We start from the raw sequence: 16,036 nt of genomic DNA, 5'->3' as shown, positions 1-16,036 counted from the left end.
TAAAATCTATTGGGTCTCAATAGTAATTGTATTCACAGAAATCTCAATTGCTGCATGCTCTATTTTGAAACTTTGTAGAATTACTGAGAGTCAGACTGCCAATATTTGTTGTTAGAAATCAAGGCCAGGGGAAAACTTCTCAGATGGCTTCAAAGTCCCAGTTCTCATCTCCAAGCCTGGCTCCCTCCCCCACTTCCTTCCAGCAGCATTAACTTTTTCTCTGCAATCTCACAAATCGGAAAAAGAGTAACCTCTAAAGCTGTTTTAGACTGAAGGTCAGAATTCAAAGGATTGGTAACTTTATCCGCAGAGCCTTGCAATCACATTGCTATTGGAAACACACCCAGAAGCACCAGCACTTGAGATGTTTTTATTAAGCAATGTCAATAGGTACGAAATTTGAAGGTTGGGTGGGTTTTTTTTTTCCATACTGTAAGGTTTATCAAGACTCATATTTGCAAGAGATCAAATTGCTTTCTGCCACTGAATTTTAGTTTAAAGTTCTCTAGGGTAAGGAAACTGGGCTCTGTGTTACATGCTAATGAAAACAGCAGCTTTGGTTTGTTTATCCAAATACTTAAAGAGAGGCACCTCTTGCAGCCAAAATGTAAACAAAGCTTAAACTTTTTTTACTGCTTGGATACTTCCAGGCTACTAATACAGATATTTTTTTTTTTAATTAAGTGCATTATACAGATTTTCTACATATATTTCCTGCTGGACAATCTACCTTTCCAAAGAAATACTTAATTCCTAAACCAATTATTCATAATTACACCTATATTTTCAACCCACAAACATAAGACTACAGATCCCTTTCAAACCTAGGCTCAAGAGAAAAAAAATCAGAGGGCAGTCAGTACTTTTGTCCCTGCAAACCTGTCATTAATTTAGAGGGAAACCGGTTAAAATAAGGATTTCAATAGGGTTTCACAGAAAAGAACAAGCGAATGCTTGATTTCAGTATCGAAAAAGCCAATCATATACCATGCCCCACTGTCTTTTAGCACATTTGCATGCACAAAGGCTGAAGCACTCATATCCACCCAAGTGATTTACCTGATGAAGTTCTGAAAATGTGTCTTTAAGGGTGCTTCGCCTTTTATAATACGGGAATCTCCATACACAACAGACTCCATTAAATAATGTTGCTAAACTAGATGCAGACAAATGAAAACACCCTTTGCACTGGATGCCAATTTATGTGTGGGAAGGCACAGCACAGGTATTGCACACCCAGCAGCGGCAGAACACTCTCCATGCAGTGATACCAGAAGAATGCAGTAACATAAGGAGAAGAGGACACAAAGATACACACAACAGAAGACAACTGTATGAACAACTTGAAACAAAGGTGGATGAGCAGATAAGCAGTTTTTAACTCTTATAATTTGATTATAAAAAAACTGTAAGTTGGCAGCTATCAGCATAAGTAATGTGTTGAGTTCAACTCAAAAGTGCTTATTTATTTCCCATTGGTGCATCTGGTGCCACTTTCCTTATATTCATAAGCAGGGTACCTTTGCATATCTAGGCTGATTTTTAATAGCTCTTCTGGAAAGTGGCAAATCCTAAATTAGAGACACCTAGGAAAAAATCATAGATTTAGTAGCCTAAAAATGCACTAGCTTTAAACATACTCCACCAACATACTCCACTGCAGACAACGGCTTATTGAAGTCAAGATTATACTGCTGCAGACTGAATGCTTCAAGCGATGCCGTATGGTGCCTGGAACACAAACAAGGGCTCCATTGCCCTGGCTCAGGGCACTGGGGGTGCTGCTGCCTGCTCCACCAAGCCACAACAGGCTGTGGCTGTATGGGAAAGCATCCCCAGCCCCCCCAGCCACTGATGAATTGCTTCCCCACCCCTTGCCACAAAGGCAAACAAGCACCCAGGACGAAGGCTCCCCCTCCTGAACCTTAATCCATGTCTAGAAAGGGTTTTCAATTCAGAAAGAGCCTCCTCAAGAACTGCATGGTGCCTACAGTAGGGAAGGGGGAGATCCAAGGGATGGAGAGTGCCTGCCCCTTAGGTGGGTAACAGCCTGGGCACCACAAGGCTCTTGTTCCTCCATGAGACCCAAAAAGGCTGCCACAAACCGGCAGTAATACCCCTACAATGCATTTCTCTTCCCTCCTATCCCCCTTCTCACAAGAACTTCATTACTTTTAGTTCTAACCTTCTTATTTAAATAAGAAAACACTATTAATATTTCCACCTACAAAATATTGTGTATGCATCTCTAAAGCTTGAATTAAAATATGATCAACTTCATTTTAAGTTTCTTTTTATGGAATTGACCTCAGACATATGTGGTATACCAAGCACAGCAGGGGCTTTATACAAATCTTTCTCTATTAGTTGATGAATTCCAGGATTTGGCTCTTGTTTTTCTGGTCAGTAAGTAAATAAATAGTAAATAGTTATGCAGTATGCATCATGAAGTAACAACTCGTAGGTCAACTGGTTTTTTAGAACAATTGAATACGGAATTGCCTAAAATTGTTTTTACCGTCCGAAGAATGTGCAGGATGAAATAGGTTTCAGCAGGTCCTACATCACGAGGTTCCTGTCAGCCAGCATTGGGGTCTGTTTCAGCCCAGGCCACCGCTCTGCAGTCTGATCCATAGGTACCAGTCTGTGGTACCCATTAATAGCCCTTCTGAGCTCAAAAGGGCTGTGCACCAATGTTGGAGTCGACACTCACAGCACAGGTTACAGGATCCAGGTCCAGTTATCTCTTCATGTTTGGATGCACAAAGTCCACCAAGACACCAGTTTCTCAGAATTTGAATGGGTACCATAAAACGACTTCAAGTGAGCGGCAATGAAAAAATAGCTGCAGGTTAATACGCAGTAAAAATGCTTCCTATTAATTTAGTAAGAAAAGTGGACTTCAGAGACCCTGAATAAGAGGTTTGAAGACCACTGTTTATGTTTGGTTTAGAAATTCATGACTATGAATAAAAAAAGAATAAATCACAGTGAATTAAGAGATCGGTTTGAGACACTGATTTGCTAAATCTTAACACTCACCTAAGCTTGCTTGTTAACTTTGCAAGACATAAGATTCTTTGTTTTAATAAAACTGCAATGTACAGCTTAAAGACACTTGCCAAACTTCCAACTTAGCTCTGTTTAAGCACATACATGGCTTTTCTCTTGCTAGAAAGATCCATGTATAATACCAACAAATATTCTTCCCTCAAATAGCTGAGAACTAACAGCAACGTGAACTATTGGCAATCGGAAAGCAGTGACATCATTTAACAGTCAACAAACATGAAAGTGTCTATGCAGCCATCACTGGAAATGTGATAGCTTAATAAATAATAAAAATAGTGATATCCAGACTTTATAAGATTTCCACATATCAACATGCCATAAGCACATAGGTGTCATTTACTCAACGGACTGACTAATTCATTTCATACGTCCTTGATGAAAATTTGTTTCCTCCAATCCTAGAAGAACAAATAAGCCACAGCACCCTTCCCTGCCTCACATCAAATGCAATGATATCCAAATTAACATCTCCGTAGGGTGGATTCTACTGGAAGAAAAGGTAAATCCAGTAAATTTCGTTTGCTTGAATGGATCTTGGATTAGCTCCACAATTTGAAAAATCTCAAAGAATTTACTCCTTTCTCTGCTTGCTTTCTGAAATATGCAAATGGATTCACAAAACAGATTTTAAAAAATAATGAATTTTGAAACATCTTTTTATGAAAGCTTGAGAGAAACAAGTATGCTTTGAAAGGTTCAAACTGATGTTCAGCCTTTATAAGTGATTAATATTACCTGACCACGAATACCAAGTAAAAGTTAGCATCTTATTAATGACTGTTGGTTAACAGTTACAACGAAAAAGAAAACTATGACAAGGTATTAATATCATGAGTAATTATGCTCGATAATTATGAATTCGATAACCAAGTGAAAGGAGTATTTTTTCTTGCTTACCAGAAAAAAAAGCAAATACCCCCAAACAGCTCCCACCTCCAGGAATTTCCCTTAGCTTTCAACCTAACTTAAAATGCAACCCAAGCAACTGTATTGGACATCATCTAAGAAAACTGAAGTAATTAATGAGGTCAGATAGGAACTGGTGCTTAAATTGTGGTAGTGAGCATAGCGAGTGCCACTTCCCTTGCAGACCTGAGCACCATGCTCAGACTATCAGTCCCTGCTGCCTAGGGCCTGCTGGCGTTCAGAAAACATCACAACATCCACATCCTCAGGCAAATGCTATTTGTTAGGGCTGGACACAGCACCTCTTGCAGCACAGCACAGCTGGGCTTGAGGGTGAAAAAAAATTTATTTTTTAGGGAACCTTCTGCCAGCTAAAAGAGCTATTCCTAAAAAAAGTGTTTTCAAAATTTCCCATAATTTTTTTTTTCAAACATTTGGGCTGAAACAAATGAAACCTTGATTTCCTGCAAGTCTAGAGAACATAAATTTACTATTTAAAATTTGTTTGGTTTCCTCTACCTGCCTGCAATCGCAACTCTTAATTTCATTAGCTGAAATCTGCTAAATGCATCCCAATCATCTTTTCGTAACTCTTACCCTGGAAAAGCGTTTCATTTCTTCAGTCTTGATCACCTTATCTGATTATTTCTCCGTTTCCATAATATTTTGTTAGCTCCAGAAATTACTTTTCAGAAAATGTTTATCAGAGAAGCCAATGTGTTGTCCAACACGCTGGTGTCTTGCCTCTAACCACATTATAAATATTTCCTGAGGAGTCCACTCTCCCACACAGGGGTGACTGCCTTACTGCCTGTCGGAAGCTTATTTCCCTTCTCTCAACTTTGAAGATGAGAGAAGGGAGTGGATGTATTTATTAGATCTCCTTTGTGTTCACTCTATCAGCTCTCTTGATCTGAACCACTGAAGTAGGAATCACAGATATGTCAAATTGTACTGGCAGCGGGGACAGTCCCGTGGCGATACGAGCTGGCTGGCGTTGTTTTGAAGGAGGTCCTGCTATCCAGCTGTTCATGAGCTGCCATCCACAGCTGAGGATGCCCACATTCACCCAGCACAATTTTCCAGATCTCTCTCAATCTATGTTTTGGTTAACCAACTTAGACAATTTGTCTTTATTTACCCGAGTTAGTTAAACTCTCCTTCTCTTGGGGAAGAATCACACATATTTCCCAGGGGAATCTATTCTCTTACATTCTCCATAGGATAGAGAGGGTGCTCATATTTTGCTTGTGGCATACGGGATCACTCCCGCTGATACTGATCAATTTGTTATATATTTCTCCTTACCCCTTTAACCATTCCTACACTCGCTAGGAAGGCTGTGAGCAGCTCGGTCCTATTGGCGATGTGACTGTTTCCTTTTTCAGTCCGTGGTCCCGGAAAGGAACTTCGCTGCTTCACAACTTCAGGGGAGGAGGATGTTTGAGTTAAGGTAGTTTTATACAGAGAGAAAGCGTAACATTTCTTTTCTCTTTTTTTGATCTTTGTTTGGTATCCACTATGCAGTCCATAGGGCAGAGGAGTTAAGATAAACTGACAAAGCCTATGACAGACTAATTGGTGATGGAATTATTTGGCGGAAGACTGCTGCTCAGTTTGACAAGACTTCAAAATGTAGAAACCACTTGGCAGACGGAAGCACAGAGAAAGCTGCAGAATATCTACTTTTCCTGACATTTTTTTTTAAAGTTACATTGATTCAGAACTATTCTCATTTTGCAGGCATTGCCATTCTTCAACCTGCTGCATCTGTCTTCACAAAGCAAAGGGGGTAGAATAATGCTAACAGCTGAAATTAGTTTGGGGGGTCTTAAGTTTTGGATGGGGTGCAGACACCGTATGATAAATTACGGTTTCAGCTTTCATTCTTTCCCTGAACTGAACTAATGATCAGGAACTATGAACCTTGCTAGTTACCTTGCTTTGGATTTATGCTGTTGAATAAAAGATCAGTGGATTAAATTAAAATTAACATCGTTCAGGACCTAAAGATAAAGCATCCTGTGTCTTTTAGCAAGCCAGTACTGACTGGTCAGGTGGATATCTTCTAGATAGGTGTGTTCTTAAGCAAATGCACACCCTTCTCCTTTTATCTCCCGTACCTTTCTCATACCATCCTTCAGTGCAGGTACAGCCCTCAGAATACAAAAAACTAGTTTCACCCAATGCTGAAATCCAATTAAAACTCTTGGTACATTACCAGAAAGTTGTTTGATATCTGGTGATCCGATTGATATAAATGTCTGCTTTTGAGTTATGGAGTCATCTGCCTGTTTGTTTTTTTTTTTTAAAAAAAACATATACTGGAGTATAGATTTTAAATATCTTTGTTCAAAGCACAAGCAGGTTCAGTGACTTCTTTAGAAACTAAATCAGAAAATTATTTCCTTTTTAAATAATTGCCGAAACTGTTTTCTTTTGTGTTTAACTACTTTCTTCATTCATATGCATTTTTCATTACCGGACAAAAGCAGAATTTATGTCAATAATTAAAAACATGTAAATTACGTGATCACTTTGTATTTACACTGGCTTTTGCTTCATTGTCTGCATATTATTTCTGATTGCATAAATATTCATGGAGAAACACCCAGGGAAATTTTCAAAGTGGTGCATGGAGACCACACTATGCAGTCCCTATTAATTTTAATAAGAGTCACATGGTTATGTTCTCACACTCTAATTTGAAAATTTCCCCCCTGCTTTCCACCATCTAAAATAACTGTCTAATTCCAAGTATGCACTGTCTGCATCTCCCACTCTACAATCTATAAATACACAAGGGACATGCAGTCTTTTCATACAGATACTTCAGCATGCTCTAGTGGCATTTTATACCCAAAGGAAAAAGTCCCCAGCCTAATCAAAGTTACTAAACTCCTCTCAGGCTGCTCCTAATCCGCATCTCTAAGGACATTTCCATTAATTCCTTTGTTGAAATGCCTATTTAGATACATAGAAAATTAATATCCTGGGAACCTCTGACATAATTAAAAGTACAATTACCAAAAAAGTAGGATCAAAAGAACCGCTAAAACCAGAATAAGACATAATCAACCTGGTAACCCATCAAACAGTCCCAGAAACTGCTTTGACATTCCTCCCCAGAAGCTAATGACAGCAAGTTATAAATGAAAGGTTTTTGTCATTTGACTATATTTGAACTTTCCCGACAATGTGCCAGGAAGGTCAGCCAGGGTGGTGTAGAGCAAGGCTGCAAGTAGAGGGAATTACAGGCTTAGAGTTACTTAGTGTCTTGCCAGATTCCCTGTTTTACAGCTCATAGGCTTCACTTTTCACAGTTGCTGCTGCTAACCAGCTCTTGTACATCTCCTGGAAACCAAGAGCGGGGAAGGGAGGACCTTCCCCACCAGATGACCTGGAGAGCCTCAGCAGCCGGCAGGGAGGCAGGGGCAGTGAGCGCAGGGACAGCAGGGCAGTAAGCGCAGGGACAGCAGGGCAGTGAGCGCAGGGACACCAGGGCAGTGAGCGCAGGGACAGGGCAGTGAGCGCAGGGACAGGGCAGTGAGCGCAGGGATAGCAGGGCAGTGAGCGCAGGGACAGGGCAGTGAGCGCAGGGATAGCAGGGCAGTAAGCGCAGGGACAGGGCAGTGAGCGCAGGGACAGGGCAGTGAGCGCAGGGACAGGGCAGTGAGCGCAGGGATAGCAGGGCAGTGAGCGCAGGGACAGGGCAGTGAGCGCAGGGATAGCAGGGCAGTGAGCGCAGGGACAGGGCAGTGAGCGCAGGGATAGCAGGGCAGTGAGCGCAGGGACAGGGCAGTGAGCGCAGGGACAGCAGGGCAGTGAGCGCAGGCAGCTGGCGGGAGCACAGCTGGCTTAGAGCAGCACCTCAACACAGGCCGGAGCCTAGCGGTGAAGAAGCTGCAAGGGGTCTGAGGCTCCGTGCTGGGAAACTTGAGAAGATCACAGGGTGGCTTAAGTGAAGGGAATCAAGAGGCAGGGAAGAAAGCAGGGAGGTTTGCTGATGAGATTGGTGTAGCTCCTAAGAGAAAAGGCTCTGGCTTCTGGGATGCAAGTTGCTTAAAAACGTAGTCTCTGAGCTTGGGAGCACAGGGGGTGTATGGCCTAGGGAGACAAACCATGCACCTCTTAACCAAAACCCCAGTCTGGGGAGAGGGACACAAGCTGTGCCCGATGATGGCACCCCCAGGGCCAAAAGGCAGCCAGCCTGTACTGAAGATCCACACACCTCCAACCTTGCCATCAGTACAGGGCAGCCCTGTTCTACAGATCCATCACTTGTCTTCATCCTTTCATCAGCCGAGGACATCTATATACATTCTCCACACCCCATCTGCCTGTTTTTATAAAACTTGAGGCAGTGTGATATTTTTGAGGCTGCTAGCTCCCTGTCAGACTGGATTGAGATTTCCCAGCAAATTGAAAAGTTATTATTAGGAGACCTCCAGCTAGACAGACATACAAAGAATGTGTCTGCAAAAGCCTTTTTTCTTTATGAAACCAGGTTATAACAAGAAACTGCCTGATCTCCACTTACAGTTCTGTTCAGTTATTTTAATGAACTTCTTAATTTTGCTGACAGAGTAACTTCATTTTACGTAGAAAGACAGTTCCCCAGAGGGTAAGATCTGTCAGTTGTCACAGGAAATCCTTTCAGTCCCTACCTATACAAGCAAAGCTGTATCTCAAGAAATCAGGTTCATCCTATAGAGCTGCTGAAGAAAGAAACTACAGATGCAAAATCCTTCCCCAATTTGGCTGTGCATTGCCTGCTTCAGGGCCCAGCTGTGGCTGCAATCAAAAAGCCACTTCTTCCATATTACAGATCAGTTGAACATTTTTTTTTCATCTCAGGCCTGATGCTGTACGCAGCTGGACTGTCCTGTCTCACACGTGGACCAGACTGACTTTGTCTTCTTCACCATGTAGCAGCAGGTCATGAGTGATACCAGTGATGAGGGTCTTCCTTTTGCAGCCATTCGTTCAGACTACTTTGATGAATACCAGGAAATGAAATCAAAGGCAGCACAGGAATGTAGTAAGGGGTGAGACCACTAGAATTAAAAGCCACAAGAACTGACACCACATATGAGCTCACGGTGAACCTGATTTCAGATCAAGTAGGTCTTGAAAGGACTTTGTCACACAGCCTGCTGGAAAGCCTTAGGCTGTCAGCTTCTTTCAAGGAAAATGGGAAGAGTGTTGGCAACCTGAGAGCCTAAAATGATGGGAAAAAAGCTTTCCATCAGGAATAGGGGAAGCAAGAGTCTTTCTCCCTGGCTTAATGACCTGATGCCTTGATGATTTCCAGCCATGGTTATCTGCATTAGGAAAATTATCAATGTTCTGTTGAACATTAATCTTTACCTGAAACATGAAGTTCTCAAATCAGAAGTCTTTTCACCCAAGCTAAACAAAGTCTTACTTGTCTAAAAATGTTTTAAAAGCTGTAAGAATAAAAAAAAAGCTGCATTTAAAGTGCCCTAAAAATTTTACTGCATCCTGATTTTTTCTGAAAACCCATGTTTCCCTCCATTTTTAACAAGTTTTTCCTTTTTAACATAATTTCCCTGATACAACATTATTTTTACTCCTGTCCTAACTTCTGTGCAGAAACCTGTTTCTAGTTAAACAGTTACGGAAGGGGAAAGCAATAAACAAGCAACAAAGGTGGAAACTCCATGCCTCTAAGTAATATTATTACTAAACTTGATATCTTTCTTTAAAAACATTTTAAAATTATATTAATTCAAAACCACACTAAGTTCATGCTGTTCTTTATTGAGAAAGACATGAGACCAAAGACTGGGTCAAGAAAAGACTAGCTAGATTGGGCCACATCATGCGTTTTCACCATCAGTGTTAAAAATAAAGCTTGAAAAGGTACAGAGCTGAAATTAGTAGCTTTTTAACATATTGATACCTATGCAAGCTATTAATTGTTGTCTTTGATAAACACGAAAACAAAAGGATGTTAATGGAAGTTAAAAAACTGTTAGCAAGCTGTAAATGAAAAGCCTACCTACAAGTTTTTGATATCAATGATGAAATCATCACTGCCAGATTTTTCTCATGGATTTCTGTTTTTCCTCACAGATCATGTCTTTGCCCAGGTGAGAGTGTCAAAACTTGCACCCAAAGTATTGAAAAACTGTTTCCAAAAAACCTACTCCACAGTATAAGCTGTGTTTCTTTAATGTTTCAGCATCTGAAGCTCTTAAAGGTTTACCTTTCTTGTACCATTTGCAAAAAAAAAATAAATATATTAACCCATGGAAAAGGAAGAGAGAAGTATATGGAGTCTTGCAACCACAGCCAGTCTGCAAACACAGAAACCTCCATGTAATACAGGTGCAAAAACTGAGTACACCTCCCAATGCATCTGGCCTGACTGGATAGCTATAATTTAAGCAGGTGGCTGACAGATGTCATGTCTCAAGCATGCTTTTTCATGTTCATTTTCATTTTAATCTCATTTTCATGTCTCAAGTATGCATTTAAATTTATTTGCTAACATACTATAGTGTGTAGCCTACATGATCCTTAAAGAGATTTCAAAGTAGAGTTCAAAGCTGCCAACTGATTATACAATGGGAAAAATGAAGTACAACCGTTGCCAATTTACCAGCCCCCAACACAGACTGAGATGGGCTGTTCCATAGCTAACGGCAGCACTGAGGTTTCAGAATACAAAGTATAGCAATTGCTACATCTTTGCCAAAGTTAAAATGAAGTTTTTGCTGTAACTTACTGAAAAATATATTAAAGAGCTGCTTTTAGGCTGAGAGGATGTCAAATGTAACTCACCCTTTCACCATTCAAGAGTTTGCAGATGGTGATCTCAGTGCAATGCCATGTTTTAAAGGTTTTGGTCTAGATACTATTTTTTAGCTTCACTCAGAGGTTTGCTTCCGCAGAGGAAGTGTGAGACACCAAAATTACTAGTTACAGTAACACCAATCACTTCATACATGATCTTGGTACTTCAGCAGAGGAAACATCCCTCTGTGTGACTACGTACCGACCTTACATACGGGGCTTACATACGAGCACAGCTATCCAAGTGGAAGATGAATGGCTGTTCTGGAAAATAGGAGCTAAGTCCTCGGCTGGCAAAAGCAGCATACCAAAAAGTAAACTTCAATTCTTAGTATCATCTGGAGAGCTGTCCTAATGAATGTAATCTCCCTCTCAGGAATAAAACCATCCTATCAAGCCCACTAGGGTACACTGAGATTTAATTAACAGTCCTGAGTTTCAGAAAGAAATTACCAAAAAATAACAACCAGTGACATTGATAAAGTCGTAAATACAAGATATGACTGTTTTGCCAAATGCAAGCAGTACTCCTTTGTTTTTATTAACAGATGCATCACGTCTCATTCCTTCAGGATGAGGATTGAAATGCTCCATAGTAATCTATGTGAACTTTGGGGCACATTTACTTAAATCCTCTAAAACATGCAGTCTATTTGTCCAGCGAATTTCAAAGTTAATGAAGCAAACATCCTCTTACATGCATAAGTGAGGGAAAAAAGGACATAAATCTTTCTGTTTGACCCCCATTCACATCTGAACATGAAACACAAGCACTTTTAAAGCAAGGCAGAATTTTGCAATGTATTAAAAGGTCTGCGAAAGCCTACAGCACTAAAAAGCCTACTGCTCCTCTCTTCATCACTGCACTGTGTATGCTACCTCGCAGGTGTCTGTGCTTTTTATACACATGCTATTTCTAAATGTGAAAAAAGGAAAGGAAAAAAGTAAAAGCAATCTTATGATGACTTTGCAATTTATATAAAAAAAAGCTCTTCGAAATGCTGCCCTGAGCCACACAGAACTCCAGTTGAATAATTAATTACATATTGACAAGGTCTTATAAAAGAAAAGCTCAGAGCTGTATTGACGTTTATATCTTCTTCTTAACATTCATCAGAAAATGTCATTCTGCTTGAAACAATTGCTGGTAGCTTATATGCTTTTGCCTTCCTATCCAAATTCTTATCAAGATGTGTGACTAATGATGTTTTATGGTTATACACATTAACAATTTGCCTAAAATTTAGTCTTTATGATCAACTAATTTAAATTAAGACAATATTAGTTTCTTGTATAAATTAATGAGACATTCTTGTATCTACATAGCTATGAGGCACAGTATGCTACAAATATTTCTTTGAACTACTCTAATTAGGCATTACGCCTACTCTTTTTTTGCATACATGCAATTAGGAACCACTAACACACAAAACACAACCAAAAAAATGAATTAAAATGACTGTCCATGAACTTTACTAGGTAGGACGTAAAAAGGAAATGCACCAAATAACTGCATAATGTGCAATTTTGTCAGCATGCTGTATTTCAAAAGAAGAGAGAATAAATTTTCGTATTTCTGTTTTCCTATTACATTTGCAATTAGTTGAACTAGGATGGCATGCACATTTCTGGTAGAGCTCTTCTGTTACAGTACTTCAGTTGCACTTAATAAATTGCACCTTCCATGAAAAGAAAAGGTGATGGATTGAAAAATGTTTAGCACAACCATGCATAATTGATAGGTTCCCTAGTGCAAATAAGTGTCTAATAAATAATTAAATTTAATCTCATTATAAGAGTTTTCATAATGGGATAATTTAATTAAATGAAAGCCAAAGGGTTTCTAGGGGTTGAAAGATGCTGCTGTTGCTATATTTGGCTAATGGTCTGGGGATAGTATAGTGAAGAAGGGTAATTCACATGGGTGCATGCATTATTTAATGAATCCCTCTGAGATGGAGGAAAGGACAGATCAATGATAACTTGTCATTTTATCATTGCTTACAATGCACATTTAAACAACCTGGGAAATGTTAAAAACAGAGAGAGAATCTTGCAACCCTTTGCAACGCATCAGGCCTCTCTTTGCCAGGCACATAATGAGCACTGTCTTCTCCAATACAGTTTCACTCTCATCTAACATTGTTCATTTTTTTCCATCTTTCAGACCAAAAATAAGAGCAAAGCCTTACAAGCTCCTGTACAGTTAGGGCAAGCCTGCCCCTAAGTGAAAGTTATAATGGATACAGCATGTATATCTGATACTAAAAAATTGATAGCTGTGTCATGTGGGACCCATTAACAAGCTTTTTGAGTGGGCTGAGTTTTGAGCTTTAAGTCTCCAGAAGCACTTAGCTAGGCTAGGATACTAAAACCATACAAATCTAAGTAGTTAGCTCATTTGCAGGTGATCAGTTATGAATTAATATGAATAGTGAAGGTTATATCTTTTCAGATAAGACAAAAGTGTCATCTTGCACACAGTAAATGTGCAAGACACAAAAGCTAAATGGACTGGGTTTGCAATCTGAACTTCCACTTTCTAATGACCTGTACATGCACAAGCATTTTCTCATTTAGAAACTTTTATCTTTACTGTTGAACTCTGAACACAATGACTGCTGTGCTGCTGCAGCTTTATGATCTGTCCCTTCCAGAGGGTCTCACCCATCTTATGGCACATTTATATCACAGTGGTGTCAACTGTTTTTCTAGAACACCACAGGGATACAACTGCCCATGGTTTTGCCTTCTAAAGCATAAGGATTATGTAACATTAAAAAACCTATCTTTTTATGATTGCTCTTGTTATCTGTATTATCCTTGTTAATATACTTTTAAATCTTTCTGAACTTTGAAAGTCATTTTTCTTCTGTGGATAAGACAGACTTATTACTTGCACAAAGGAAACATCTTCTAGTATCAATGAAACCATTTTAATTTTTGATTGGTGCCATGCTCCAAGAAGAAGTGGCAATGAGCTACACAAAAGGATGCTCGAATCCCTCTAGGAGCTCTGGCTACAGCAGCTCACACAGTCCTTCTAAATAGTTTGCATCATATTTGCCAGTTACATCATGTCCCACAGGAGTACTTCAGACTTTCTTAATCTTCTTCATCTCAATTATCTTGTCTTAAATTTGCGACTTCTCCACTCATTCCATTTTTAGTTGATTAATAAGTGTATTTATCAAAATACTTGTAGCACAGATGCTAAAGGTTTTGCACGGTGAATATCAGCCTCCTATTTCTATTTGTTCTTTATTGTCCCTGCCACTTTTGAATCCACACAAAAGTTTAGCAGTAACATATTTCTTGAATTACTTCTTATAAGAATCTAAAGCTTTTTTGAAAATCCAAATACAACACATCTCTCTGGTTTTCGTTCACCTTCTCAGTGACCCACACGAAGAACGCAGAAGCCTCATGGTGTCTCACATATGTTCACTAAGGGATTTACACCTCCACACTCAGTGGTTACCTCATACAAAAATATGTCTCAGCACTTTCCAGTATTTTTGCTCATTTTTTTAACCAACAGCTTCTTAAACTGAAAAAATACAATGCCATTGGGCTTTTTGCTGCTGTTCCGTTGTTTGGTTTAGCACATCTTTCGTCATTGTAAACACAAACAATTCCTCAACTTTGTATAAAAAGTAGGTGTTTAATTTTACACTAACATAAATGAAACATTCATGACTCATTACAGAGGTGTAGTGCCTCTTCCCTTCTCAGCTATTATATTTAGTTTCTTACAGTTTAATAGCCTGACTGATTATGTTTTGGCTTTTACAAAATGCATAATTGGATGGGTTTTATTCTAGTGGGGAACAGCAAAAGGATCCTAAGAAAAATTATCACAATTTTTTTTTGTTTCTAATTATAAGATAACATCTTTCATCTATTTCTCTACAAACAAGAAAAGTACGTGCCTTGGGAAAATACAAGAGGCTATTTTTCTGACTTGGGTGCCCAGAATTCAGTAGCCCGATTTCTATTCTCAGTGGCTCTGAAATGAGTTTCAGAGATAGTGGACTGAAATCAAGATGTTCCTTTCTATAATTCAGCTACCTCAGGCACAGTCACCCACTTAAATCTCTGAGAGGATTTGTGTACATTTTATTACAGCAAATTTAATTCAAACAGATGGGAAGTAAGATCTCTGCTGATTATTCAATAATCTCTTCTGTCCTTCAACAAGTAATGAAGTTCTCCACCCACTTCTCTGCTTCTCTAAGGAGAGCTCCAGTAAACCAAGCTAAAATATATGCGAGGCATTATAAAATGAAGACTTTCCCCGCTGTATATAAAATACACAACAAATACAGAAAACACTTACTTCTTTCTTTTTCAGGTTGCATTTCCACAATGAGCTTGTTGGAGTATAACTTTAATTCTGAATTACTTTGAATAGTGTCCAAATGTTAAGGAGTCAGGGGTAGAGGGATTTTGTTTGTTTAAGAGTGGGACCTTCTATTTATTTTTCCTATTAAATTACAAACTCCATTTCCCCCCCAGGAACTAGTGTTCTTAGACCAAAACCTCAGCAGACAGCTATATCCTATGTTGCAATAGTGATCATACCATAGATTTAAATTAGAATCTGTGATTTCTACTCCCTGTTACAACGCTTGCCCAGACTGTAAGACAAAATTCCATTAAGTCATAAAAAGTCTTTTTTGACTCACATGAGACACTAACATGAAGATATTCTGGAGAGAACTGAAAGTATATCTGAGTAGTATAATTCCCTTTTTCATTATGTCTTTTCTTCACGAAAATTCCTGTCAGTCACCTTAAACTCCAAGACTTTGGCAGTCAGAGTCTTCATGCAATACTTCACTACATGCAAAATTTAAGACTGCCATGTGGCTGAATAGTGGCTCCATGTATTCTAAAACAGTAAAATCACCACAGTACAGTATGGAAATATTGTAACTTAAACCTGAAAATCCAGGGGTTTTTTCTAACTAGTGATTGTACACACCAACAACTTCTAGTAAAGAGTTGGTATCTGGCACTAATGACTGTACCAGTAAAAATAAAGCTCTGATTTTGGCATGCATTACTGAATCTCAATGCACAGGAACTAGGAGGAAACAGGAAATACATGTAATATCTGCCTTGTTAAATGTATCCCAAAACTCATTTTTAAAACTGCATTTTTACCTAAGTTACTGTGCATTTGGGGCTTATTTGGTTTATCACCTATTTCTTTTGCAATCTACTTCTTTAA

The 16,036-nt window shown here is 39.2% G+C and overlaps 1 protein-coding gene across 17 annotated transcripts in view; it reads right to left on the bottom strand.

The window, feature by feature from the left end:
- The window catches only part of EYA1 (EYA transcriptional coactivator and phosphatase 1), a 224,575-nt gene that overhangs the window by 99,065 nt on the left and 109,474 nt on the right, over window positions 1-16,036 (bottom strand). The gene's annotated exons all lie outside the window — the stretch shown is intronic.

This window comes from Falco punctatus, assembly GCF_963210335.1.
Source record: "Falco punctatus genome assembly, chromosome: 3".
Taxonomy (NCBI): Eukaryota; Metazoa; Chordata; class Aves; order Falconiformes; family Falconidae; genus Falco; species Falco punctatus.
Note: the sequence above shows the minus strand (reverse complement) of the source record. Positions and strands in the feature narration are given on the sequence as shown.